The 12,191-nt window shown below is 42.1% G+C and overlaps 1 protein-coding gene across 4 annotated transcripts in view; it reads right to left on the reverse strand.

Moving 5' to 3' along the window:
* Positions 1 to 12,191, reverse strand: part of WDR25 (WD repeat domain 25) — a 144,366-nt gene that overhangs the window by 84,876 nt on the left and 47,299 nt on the right. The gene's annotated exons all lie outside the window — the stretch shown is intronic.

Below are 12,191 nucleotides of genomic sequence, written 5' to 3' on the forward strand. Positions count from 1 at the left end.
TTAATCAAGATGAAAGGACTAAACAGGTGGTAACAGCTCTGAAAAAATTCCCTATTATGTTTTACTGATTAAATATGAAAATCCAATTTTCTCAAGAAAGGCAAAGTATAACAGACTTCAACAGCACTGCATGATTTGGGCTTGAGAATAGAAAATCTGTACAAAAAGAGAAAAATGTGCAACTTCTATTGTGCTTTATGTTCTCCTCCATTTTATGGAAAGGGGCAAACATTTTACACCTATGGAAGTGAACAATTAGAGACCAAGTGAAAGGGAAAAGTCACTAAATGGCATCCTTTCCATTTCCACCCCATAGCATCCACCAATTGCATTCACTTAAATAATGTTTGATCTGGAACATATTTCTCTTAGGAGTTAGGCAGCCAGATAAGTCAGATAGAGTTAGAATGGAGTTGCTTTAGAGGAATGGCCCTATGCAAATTAACCTGATCCTGCAGAAGATGTTGCTGTTAATGCTGATTGGTTCAGCACTTACTGCTGCTTCACACTGAAATTAAAGAGAAACTCAAACATGTAGTGACTATACAAGCATAGCAAGGCAACAGATCATTTAGAATTAACATTATGTGTGGCGTAATTATCAGAAAGGCACAGAAAGGAATTTCACGTCAAACAGAAGTCTTTAAGATTTGCTCCAGTTTACCACAAATCTCTGGCCTACATAGTTTTGGCTGGGGACACAACTCTGTGTTACAGACACAGATATATCCTTTGCTGTTGGAAGGACAGCATGCTGCATTTTTTCTGAAAGAACAGCTCACCAGTTTTAAATATAAGTATGTCTTTGCCCATGGAAGGAGAAAATATGGCCTATTGTTCACAAGAGTTTGAAAGCTAACAAAGAGACCAGTGATGTTTCAGGGAAGCCCTAAAACATAAATATAATGATGTAATCAAACTATGAAAAACAATACGAAGACAGAGAAAAGTGTTATCAAGGAACAAGCTTGGTATCTGGGGATCAAATCAAGATTGTCCAAGGAAACTAGCTGTGCATCTTCCATGTGACCAGAAAAATATTCACAAGTGGAAAGCCATGCATGACCACCTGTGACAAAACGAGGTATATCTGAGTTAAATTAACTCTATCTTGTTCTCTGTGTGGAAGTGTTGGATATTGTGCCTGCATGAGAATGGTGACACCCCAATATGACCTATAGAACTGTTTTCTGGACAGCTGCCTTACCTGAGAAAGCTGCTTGACATCCTGTTGAAGGACTATCACCTACAAACAATCAGGATTACAATAGCTGACTTTGACTAGATGGGATGGTTATTGAGAGACAATGGACTTTCTAGTAAGCAGCCTGAATGGGAGGCTGGGGCAAGCATGTCTGGAGAGGGTTGGAGCTTCCCCATGGACTGCATGGCAGAGAAAGGGAGGTTTACTTAAGAGCAGGATTCTGCATTGTACAGAGGAATCAATCCTCACAATTTGTAAGACTAGCAGAAAGCTGAGAGCAGGAGCTGCTCTGCCTATCCTGAAAAAATGATAAACATGGACTTAGCAAAAGGAGTGAGGAAAGAATGACAGAACAAGCATCATGTCAGATACTAGTCATGCTGTTTAACATACTCCTGGAAGGCACTAAGATAATACAGTGATGAGGGCAGTAAAAGAACCTATACAGAACACAACTGAAGCAACAGGTCAGAACAAAACAGAATTCATAAATCTCCAGAAGTGGAGCTCTTTGAAGACAATCCTCAGTATGAATTCATGTAATGTTTCACAAAAATGAGAAGTCTTGGGACACCTGATACGCTAACAGATTCTTTGGAGCATAAGCTTTTGTGGGCAAAGACCCACTTAATCAGATGCATATAATGGAGATTCCAGAGGCAGGTCACTACATGCATCTGACGAAGTGGGTCTTTGCCCACGGAAGTTTATACTCCAAAAAATCTGTTAGTCTATAAGATGCCAGAAGACTTCTTGTTGTTTTTGTCGATAAAGACTAACACAGGTACCCCCACCCATAGGCTATGTCTACACTGCATTCCACTTTCGGAAGCAGAATGCAAATGAGCAAGATCGAAAATGCCAATGAAGTGCAGATTTACAGATCTTGTGCCTCATTTGCATATTCTTGTCCAATCACACTTCTGGAAGAGGCTTTTTTCAGAAGCAAACACAGCGATGTAGACAGGGCTCCTTCAAAAACAAACCCCATTTTCGAAAGAACCCTTCTTCTGGAAACAAAATCGGAAGAAGAGTTCTTTCAAAAATGGGGGTTTTTTTCAAAGGCACCCCATCTACATGGCTGTGTTTGCTTCCAGAAAAGCCTGTTTCGGAAGCACGATTATGCAAAAATATGCAAATGAGTCATGAAGGATGTAAATGTGCACTTTGTTTGCATTTTCAATCTCCCTCACTTGCATTCCTCTTCCAAAAGTGGAACGCAGCGTAAACATAGCCATAATGTTTCAGGCAGTCTGAATCTGCATTTTTTCAGGCTAAAGAGTTTTGAATTAAAAGTTTTGTCTGGTTGTATATGGAAGCATGAATTCACATATTAAACCTGTAAATACAACGATGGAGGAGACATAAGGACTCCATTAAATATACAGATTTACTTATCCATTCTCCTTGATACTTAGAAATATCTATTTAGCCTTATGCGATTCCACACAATCATGCAAATCTGTTGTTAAGTTGGACAGAATTTATCTTTGATTTCTTTTACCTATTTTGACATCAGAAGCTATTTTAAACATAGGTGCCCCATGCCACATTCTTTCAAAACTCCAAATCCTAAGATGCTCGGCATTATCACTGGAAGAAACACAAAAATGTATTTGTAGTTATTATATAATTTGTTCTTTTAACCCATGACAGTGGATTAGATTTTCAACTATTTAGCTAACAAATTAAACTCAGACACTTCAAGGGGCTACTTTAAACGTATTACTTTAAATGTGACAGAACTTGCTTAAAATTACGAACAGTATTCTTTGTATCCTTTCTGTCCATAAAGTTGTTTGTTCATTTTTGTCTCAAGAAAGAATATGGCTTTCTTTTTATTATTGTGGCATTTTTTCCTACCTCTGTAGTTACAATGGAAAGTGGGACCAACAGTGTGGGAGGGGGGAAACACCTCTTCTCAGGCTTTTAAAGAAATCACGGTTTGAACTTTTTCAGTCAGGAAACCAAACATGTCTATAAAATAGTCTCTAATAACTCAATATTTGAAGAAACACAAAGCCAAGAATCTAAGCCCCTTCAATTTAGCTAATACATATACACAAGGGACTCCCAGCCACTTCTGTAGAAGATTGTCTTTGGTGGGCTTTTCATAATGCATGTGTTGTGCACAGTATATTTAATATACTTTTCCTCAGTTTTATTGCAGATGATTTTATTGTTCCTTAGTGTCTCCGGTCCTCACATTGATGCATATTTCTTTACGTGCAATGTTGCTTTTCCATTTTATTTCCACTAAGTAATTCCATCTTTTTTTCACTGAGGTACTTGTCATTACAAAACTGCTCAGTATCAAGTATGTGCAACTGTTCAGCAGAATTAATAGAGGTCAAACTGGCAGACAAACAGAGAAGAAATATTATGTGATGAAGGAAATTCTATCAAAAAAGGTCTCCTGAACTGGATAGTTTGCTTTTCTGCTTTATGTCACCTTCATCTTCAATTGCTGTTTCAGTTTCTTGAAAAGTATGAAGAAATGAAGACGTCTGAGTGCTTTTCCCATTTCCTGTATTGCCTTACAGTACAATACAGTCATTCAAGCCAGCATTTTGGTAGCATGAACGGTCTCCTCACCATTCATATAGATGAAATGAGGAATCTAACTACAGATAGCACACTCCCATCCTCAGATATCATATTGAATGCTGTTAGAGCAGTAAGAGCGTTTTGGAAAATAGATAAGAGAAGCAGTCTTGCTCTAGGCTGTTTGAACAGATGCAAAAAAACAAGTAACTGATGTAAGAAAGGGAGGTGCTATCATTTGGGAGGGATGAAAACTTCATGTGATCCTTCCTTGTTCAGACAGGTAACAGCCAGAGGAACATCCCAGCATTTGCACTAGTAACATTCAAAACACAGAACGTAAGATATACTTGCTTGTTTTTATTTGCCATCCAATTTGGGCATTAATTTGGAAAATGAATTCCTGAAAGTGATTAGCTTCTCCTTTCACACTAACTTTGCCTATATAATTCTGGATTACTCTGTTTAAAAACTACAGTGACACTTCTACAAAGTAATCTGCTATCACTGTGCCAATGCAGAATACCATTACATTTGATCAGTCAACACAGAGCTAAGCCTACACTAGAAGGGTTACATTGCAGGATCAAGGCCTAAATTTGTATAGGTTGGACCTCCCTGGTCTGGCACTCTCGGGAATGCTGCCATCCCAAAAGAGGGATTTTGCTGGACCAGAGGAGCTCAATGCTCCCAGGCTTCACTCCACACCATTGGCTGCTAGCCCAGGCTGCTGGGGTCAGCTTTGGGTCCATTGGTGTTCCCTCCAATTCCCCCTCTCTCCCTGCTGCTAGCCCAGGTAGAGTTTCCCAAACCCAACCTTGCGATCCAGGCTGCAGCTTCACAGCCAGGGCTCCCTCCTTGGTCTTTACTACCAGCCCGATGGTACCAGGCAGGACTCCCTCCATGGTCTCCATCACCAGGTCCCTGGCACCCACTGGCAGTTCACCGGCCCCCAGCCATTGCCGCTGCCTCTCTGACCTCAGCCACAGCTCCTTCCCAGCCACTGCCTTCCCAGCCTTGGCTGTGGCTCCCCCAGTCCCAGCCCTGGCTACCTATGGCTTCCTGATTCTGGCTGCGGCATCCTGGCTGCTGCCAGCTTCCTGACCCCACCTCTGCCACTGGCCCAGCTGCAGGAGCACTGCTTCCTGGCCCTTGCCAGTCTGGCTGTAGATGCCTGGCCCTGGCTGGGGACCCCTGCCCCCAGCCACCAGGGCACTCTGGTCCAGCAACATCCTTAGTCCTGCTGAATCATGGATGTTGCCAGACCAGAGAGTCCTGCATTTTACAGGTTCAACTAAAATAAAGTTACAGTGCAGTATATACCCGGAGAAGCAAAGCAAATGAAAGTGTGATAAAACACAATAAAAATTAGGACTGAGACACACAAAATATTTTTTGATAGAATATGTTTTGATAAAATATGTTTTGATAGTGTATAGACTAGCATGGCTTCCTCTCTGTTCCAAAATATATACTGTAAGGAATAATCTAGCATATTCAAAGTAATGCATTTGGCACCTAATTCGTTTTTCCCTTTACTTTCCAGAATTATTTATATAACCCTTCCCTTAAATAATCAGACATAAATATCACAATATACAAGAGCTTATGTAAGAGTCTTAACCACAGAGAGAAACAGTATTGCTATGGTAACACTACAGCAATCTGTCGGCAGAAGTCACTGTTGGAGGAGATTTCCAGACAAAACTTCTGTTGACAGAGTGCAGCCACCCACAAAAGCCAATCAGAAGAGCACTCCATTCAGTCAACAGAGCAGCTGGACTGCCCAGCTGCTCTCTTGACAAAACAGGCACCCAGAAACATAGCAGACAGAGCTGCCTATTGTTCTTGATGCCCTGTCTGTCAAGAGAAGGCCACCAGAGCATTCAGACAGCTTTTTTGTCAACAGACTATCGACAGTAGCATTATACCACGTGGCTGAGAGGCAGAATGCTGCCAGCAAATGTGCTCAGTTTTGTCGATACATTGTCGACAAAACACATCTTGTGTGTGGACATTCCAACAGTTTTGTTGGCAGAACTCACTGGTATAATAATAGTACAGTGTATCATGAATGTCTTAGCTAGATGATTCAGATGTTGAAACTCAGGATGTTAGCGGTGGAGTTCAGTGATCAAATGATCAAATCCAGCCAAAGGATTCAAACGCATAAAAGAACTCCAGCTGTGCACACTAGAAGAGCTAAACAGAGGACCATTTTTTCTGGAAATAGAATGTGTGTCATAATGCAATAACTTTTATATGAGTCAAATATTTTTATTTTATGTGAATGACTTGAACTTTTCATTGTTATAATTTTTCCAATTCAGTAACCCTATACCACATTTCTGCCATTGTCAATCAGCTTTATTGTACATACACATCCCCCAGATTTAAAACTATGATTTGCAGGCCAGTATGGTATCTGTAAAACTTCCTTAGTTTTACACTGTCAGATCCTGTCTGTTGCTCTCTATTAGCATAGGTGCTGGAACTAGGGATGCTGGGTGGGTGATGCCGCTCCTCCTGATTTGAAGTTGTTTCCATCACATACAGGATGTACAGTTTGGTTCAACATCTCTCAGTACCCCCATTACATAAATTATTCTAGCACTCTATTAGTTACACTGCAGGCTGCTCCTCCTAAAACCGGGAGTCTTGTTCCTGGAACAGAAAGCCCTGGTGCCAGGAGCCTACTGGCAGAAGAGCCAGGAGCCCTGCTGTGCCAGGAGCTCAGTGGCAGGGGGAGACAGAAACCCTGCCTTCGGGCTGGTATCCACAGGGCCTCAGCTGGCGTCTGGCAGCCTGGCCATGGCAGGAGCTGGTGTCTGTGGAGCTGGAGCCAGCAGACCTGAAGCCCGTGTCTTTGGTGCTTGGGACGAGGCCAGCAGCAAAGGAGCCAGGGCGACCGTTCAGGACTGAGGCTGGAACTAGAGCTGGCAGCAACCCATTTGGGCTGGCTGCAGGGAGATGGCTGGGGCTAGAGGCAGGAGGACTGGACGCAGGGGTGTGGCTAGATAGAACTGGAGCCGGCAGGGCAGAGGAGCTGGGGCCTGGAGGAAGGTGACCTCCCGTCGCCCTGCAAATTCCCTCACTCAGGACCAGTTAAGTCCAACCTGTATTATCCTCTTCAAACAAAATACAAAAAAGGATAAGACAGACATAAGACAGAAATCTTACTGATACTACAGTGGCCCCAAACTCAAGTTTTTTCCATCTAGAGTATTTGGAAAGAACACAGTTCTAAGGCTGCATACGGGTCTCATTTTATAATATAGAAAATCACAGGCAATCATTTAATACCATCAACAACTCAAAGCACCACAATATGTGGCACACCAGCTGAAGAATCAGTCCAGCCACATTGAAAATTTAAGAGATGGGGAGTTATTTGTTAGGAACCATGGACTCAATTGACCCAGACCCATAGATTAGTCTATTTAGGATGAAGTTGCACCTTTATAACAAATATTTTGCGTTGAGGTGATGTGCATGTGATGCACCAGTTCAGCAGGCATTTGGATAAATATTGTGCCTCAGGCAGATGCATCCATCTGCGGTTGGCACAATCTGTTCCCTCCAAGGTACATATATGCTGCTCTGCAGACCACTGCAAGAAGGAATGGTCATGACCCTCACTCCTCTTCAATCCTTAGGGGCAACTCAGAGGGAAGGAAAGCCAGGTATTTTTATTATTTTAATGTTTAGTGTTGTTAGCTTTCTCGTCAGCACATTGAAATAAAGACAGCGTTAGTATCTATCTTAAATTTATATACTATATATTGCCAAACTCTGTAGTATATAGGTGATAATTCTATCTAAATTACACCAATGGCTTATGGTTTAAAACAAAATTGCTTCAAATAAATGTAGCAAAAGGTTTAAAGACAATTTAAAGCCTCTAACACTGTCATACTGTAGTAGCATAGGTTGCATATTAAGTTATTACTTTATGGCAAATTCTGGACACCTTGAAGCAATGTCATGACAAAAAAGAAAAAAAAAGAACTCTGATCTTCCTAACTGGAAAGAAAATCAACTTAACGCACATGGATTTTGATGATCTTCTGATTAACATAATATCCTTATGAATGTAAACTAGTATCTTATAAATACTGAGTATCTAATACTAGGATAAGAGAAATTGTTGCTTGAAAAACAGTTGCTACATACATCAAGCAGTTTTCCCCAATTCTGTTCTCTTTCTATTCCCAAGTGTGGAAATTTAGACTTAGAACTCACTGATACATTAATTAAATCAATACAAAATGTACAGAGAATCTAAATGATGCCATTACAAACCACTGTGCATTAACCTTTTCAATGAAGATCCTGAGGGATCCCATTAAGATACCACTAAAGGATCATTCCGATGTGTAATTTCAACAATAAGCTGTTTTCATGACAAGTTTTGCTATAATTTTAAAAACAAACACGATGGAACATTACAGCTTCATAAAAAAGAGAATGAATTTCAAGTTATCATAAAAGCCAGAATATCCTACATTATGATGATCACAACATCTCATTTTCACCTTTCTTTTTAATTTGGGTACACCATCTTAATTAACTAAGTTCCTAGTTAGGCACCTACATTAAAGTGTCCTGATTTTTAGAGGTTCTGTGCCATTACTGCCAAGAGGAACTGAGGGTGTTCCATACCTCCAAAAAATTAGTTTTTATGTTAGGTGCCCAAACAGAGCTTTGAGTGACTAACTCTAGACATCTAAGTTTGAAATTGTTAGCTTTTATGTCTAGATAATGCACTGTAAATGGTCCATCTGATATGGCATGATCTCCTACAGATGGCTAAGTATTCATTACACTAATCAGTTTTGCTTGGTGTACATCCTTGTGCAGAATGTGCTAAAGTGCTATTACAGTAAACCCTCAACAAACGCACATCTTGGGTTAATGCAACTGCCACCCCTGACAGGAGCGGAAAAACACTCCTGTCGGGGCAGCAGCCGCGACTCAGGCTGCCGCCCCGACTGTAACGGGGAAACCACTCCTATCAGGGGCAGCAGCCTGACTCTTGCTGCCCCTGACAAGAACGGTTTCCCAGTTCCCGGAGTGGTGGGGAGCCAAAACCAGGAAGCAGCCTCACTCCCGGCTCCCTTCTGCTTGCAAAGCTGTGGAAACTGAGCAGTGCAGCAGCCCAGGTTAGTTTTGTGGCTCCAAGAAGTGGAGGCTGCCCCTGGTTCCCAGCTCCCCTCCACTGGCTGAAGTCAGGAACTGCCAAGTCTGCTGCCCTGGTCAGTTTCCTGGCTCTGCAAGGGGATTGGAGATGCCTGGTTCCCAGCTCCCTGCCACCTGCAAGACCCAGGTAACTGACCAGCCATGTGCTGGTCAGTTTCCTGGGTACCACAAGCAGCGGGGAGATGGGAACCAGGCTGCCCCTGGGGTCCCTACCACCCTGGAGGTCAGGAAACTGAAGAGCCCTGGTAGACTGGTCAGTTTCCCAGCTCCTGCAAGCCCAGGGGAGCTGGGAACCTGGCTGCATCCTGGGTCCTTTCTGTTCTTGACTTGCGCGAAAACTCAAGTTACAGGAACACAACCCCCGTGTAATTCAGAGGGTTACTGTAGTTCAAAAAAGGACATGATACCAGACACACCATTATGGCTTATTTTGAAATAGCAATATTCCATTTCTTAACAGTGCCTATTTTAAATAGCTTGTTCAGAATAGGTGTTATTCCTCCTACTCCTTTGAATTTATTTCGAAATAGCATGTGTGTAGTGTAGATGCTCACTGTCATCTCAAAATAACTTTGCGGCATGGCCATAGCCTTAGCCTGCAACAGAAATAAAAGTGTGACCCCCATGGTGGAAAGCATTTATAGTATTAACCTAGATTTATAAAGGCCAAGGAAAGCAAGCCAATAGATGGAATAGCAGAAAATGAAAGATGTATCCCAGTCTAACACTTTCTTGCTTATTAGACATTAGTTGATACTTTAACAGTAAAAGTCATGTTCTTCCTTTTAATATAGGATATATATCCTCCAGGAAAAGCAGTGCTGCAGGGTGTATTCTCTCCTTATTGTACGCTTCCAGCTCTTACCAACGTAAGTGGAAACTGGAAATGAGTACCTGAAATTAAGTCAGAAAGATCCCTAATTGAAGATATTTCAACTATTGCACCAGTCTGATTAAGACTTGACCATCAACAGTTTTAAAGACTGGTATCTGTCAACCTTGAAGCATTAGAAATGAGAGTCTACTATACAGAGGAAAGTTCCCAACAGTGAGTAACATTTAGTCTGAAATTTCTGACCTGGATCACAGAACATAAAAGCATTATTTGACTTTGGGAAGCTGACCACTCTTGTGAACACATTTTAAAGAAAAGGGTCAGAGTGCAGACAGCATCAGCTTTTAGGAAATAGGACAAGTAGCCTAACCCAAGCACAATATTATTAAAAAAAATAGAAAAACAAGATCTTCTAAAAGGCCATGGTGCAAGACCTATGGCTGCCACAGGAACATCAGCTGGTTTCAGTGAAGTTATTGACTATTCCGTTTCTCTCCAAATAATACAAAGGTCATAACTATTTAATATAACATCTTTTTCTAAGCATTTGTATAAATTCATTTGCATGTAATATGTGTAAACTTGCATCTCTTTTCCTACGGTCTGAAAGCACTTTTGCATGAATCGACACAGCAGGCCTTGGCAGCTTGTGCAGGGAAGGGCTGTTTGTGTGGGGCCCTTTAAAGGGCCACGTGGCCAGTGGCCCCAGAATGCCTCTCCACCCATGCGACCCCATCCATGCCCTTTCCTGCCCTGTTCTTCCAGAATAGCGTCTGTGCACATGTAGACATGATCCTCCAGAAGAAGGAGCAACTCTTTCAGACCACTTTTTATGTGTAGACACAATCTTCCAGAAGACAATCCTCCAGAAGCTGCCTTCCAGGGGGTCAACTGTCAGAAGATTGTGCGTGTGTAGAAGTGGCCAATATGTTCCTCTCTCATTATATCAGACTTTCAGAAGCTTTGATACAAGCCCAGCCCCGCTCAGGGTGTCTCAAGGAATTAAGTCTGAATACAAGTTATAAAGCCTTTTACAAGGCATGGGGTAGGCTATGTGCACTGTGAAATTTGGCCTGAGTTCTCCTGAACACTCAGCCGCTGCTGCTCACTTCCCTGCAGGAGGGTCATTAATCAAGCTGCTGTCCTGTAGCAAGGCCACTTCCTCCTCCTGAGAGAGACACCTGGAGTGAGCTGCTGACTTGGACAAAAGGAAGGGAAAAAAAAAAGACCAGGAGAGAGTTCTTAGCAGAGCTCAGCATAATCAGCACAGAGTGGCTGTGGGGAAGGCAATGGAGGCTGCAGGGAAGGGGCAGCCTCATCATGCTGTGCCCCACTTACAAAATTTCATACACCCCCAAGAGGGAATGCCCCCCACTTTGCACACCCCTTTTTTTACTTCCTATTATATAGTTCAATACTTAACTTTTCACCTGGGCATATTTCTCTTTCCACTGCAATTTCTCTTGCAATTCATTAAATCCTTCTTCAGAAGGCAAGTAGTACATCAACACTGAAATGTCAACTGGTTTGAATTTTAACGAAGTTTATGAATAAATGTTTTTGTGACACTGTCTGAAGTGGTTCACAACTGTGAATGCCTGCCCCAAGGCAGACAGACACATAAAACAGGGCAGACACCCCAAACTAGCAGTATGTTCCATAATTAGAGCCCCACCAAATTCACAGACACAAAAAACGCATCATGGATTGTGAAATCTAGCCTCCCCTGTGAAACCTGTCTTTTGTTTGCTTTTACCCTATACTATGCAGATTTCACCAGGGAAAGCAGTGTTTCTCAAACTAGGACCTGACCCAAAAGGGAATTGCAGGGGCATGGGGTCACAAGGTTATTACTGAGGTTGTGGTATTGCTACCCTTACTTCTATGCTGCCTTCAGAGCTGGGTAGCTAAAAAGTAGGGGCTGTGCTGCTGACTGAAAGACAAAGGCCCAGCTCTTCAGTCAGCAGTAGCATAATACCCTACCATCCTTGCCTTTGCACTGCCATTGGCAGCAGTATTGCCTTCAGAGCTGGGCTCCTAACCAGCAGCCTCCATTCTCCAGCTGCGAAGGCAGTGTCACTGCCAGCAGCAGCATAGAAATAAAAGCAGCAGTACCACAAACCCCCATACAATAACCATGCAACTCCACCAACACCTTTTTGAGTCAGGACCCTACAATTACAACATATTGAAATTTCACATTTAAATAGCTGAAATCATGAAATTTATTATTTTTGAAATCCTATGACTATCTGTAATTATATTTTTATCAGTCTAATAAATGTAAACTCCTAGAGGACTATAAGGGTCTTACCATGGAGTCACAGACAATTCCCTTAGTCTTTCCAGTCTATCTTGCCACCAAGACAACCTGAATTCTGCAATTAAAGGTCACAAACCCAAAATCAT

This window comes from Carettochelys insculpta, chromosome 6 (assembly GCF_033958435.1).
Source record: "Carettochelys insculpta isolate YL-2023 chromosome 6, ASM3395843v1, whole genome shotgun sequence".
NCBI lineage: Eukaryota > Metazoa > Chordata > Testudines > Carettochelyidae > Carettochelys > Carettochelys insculpta.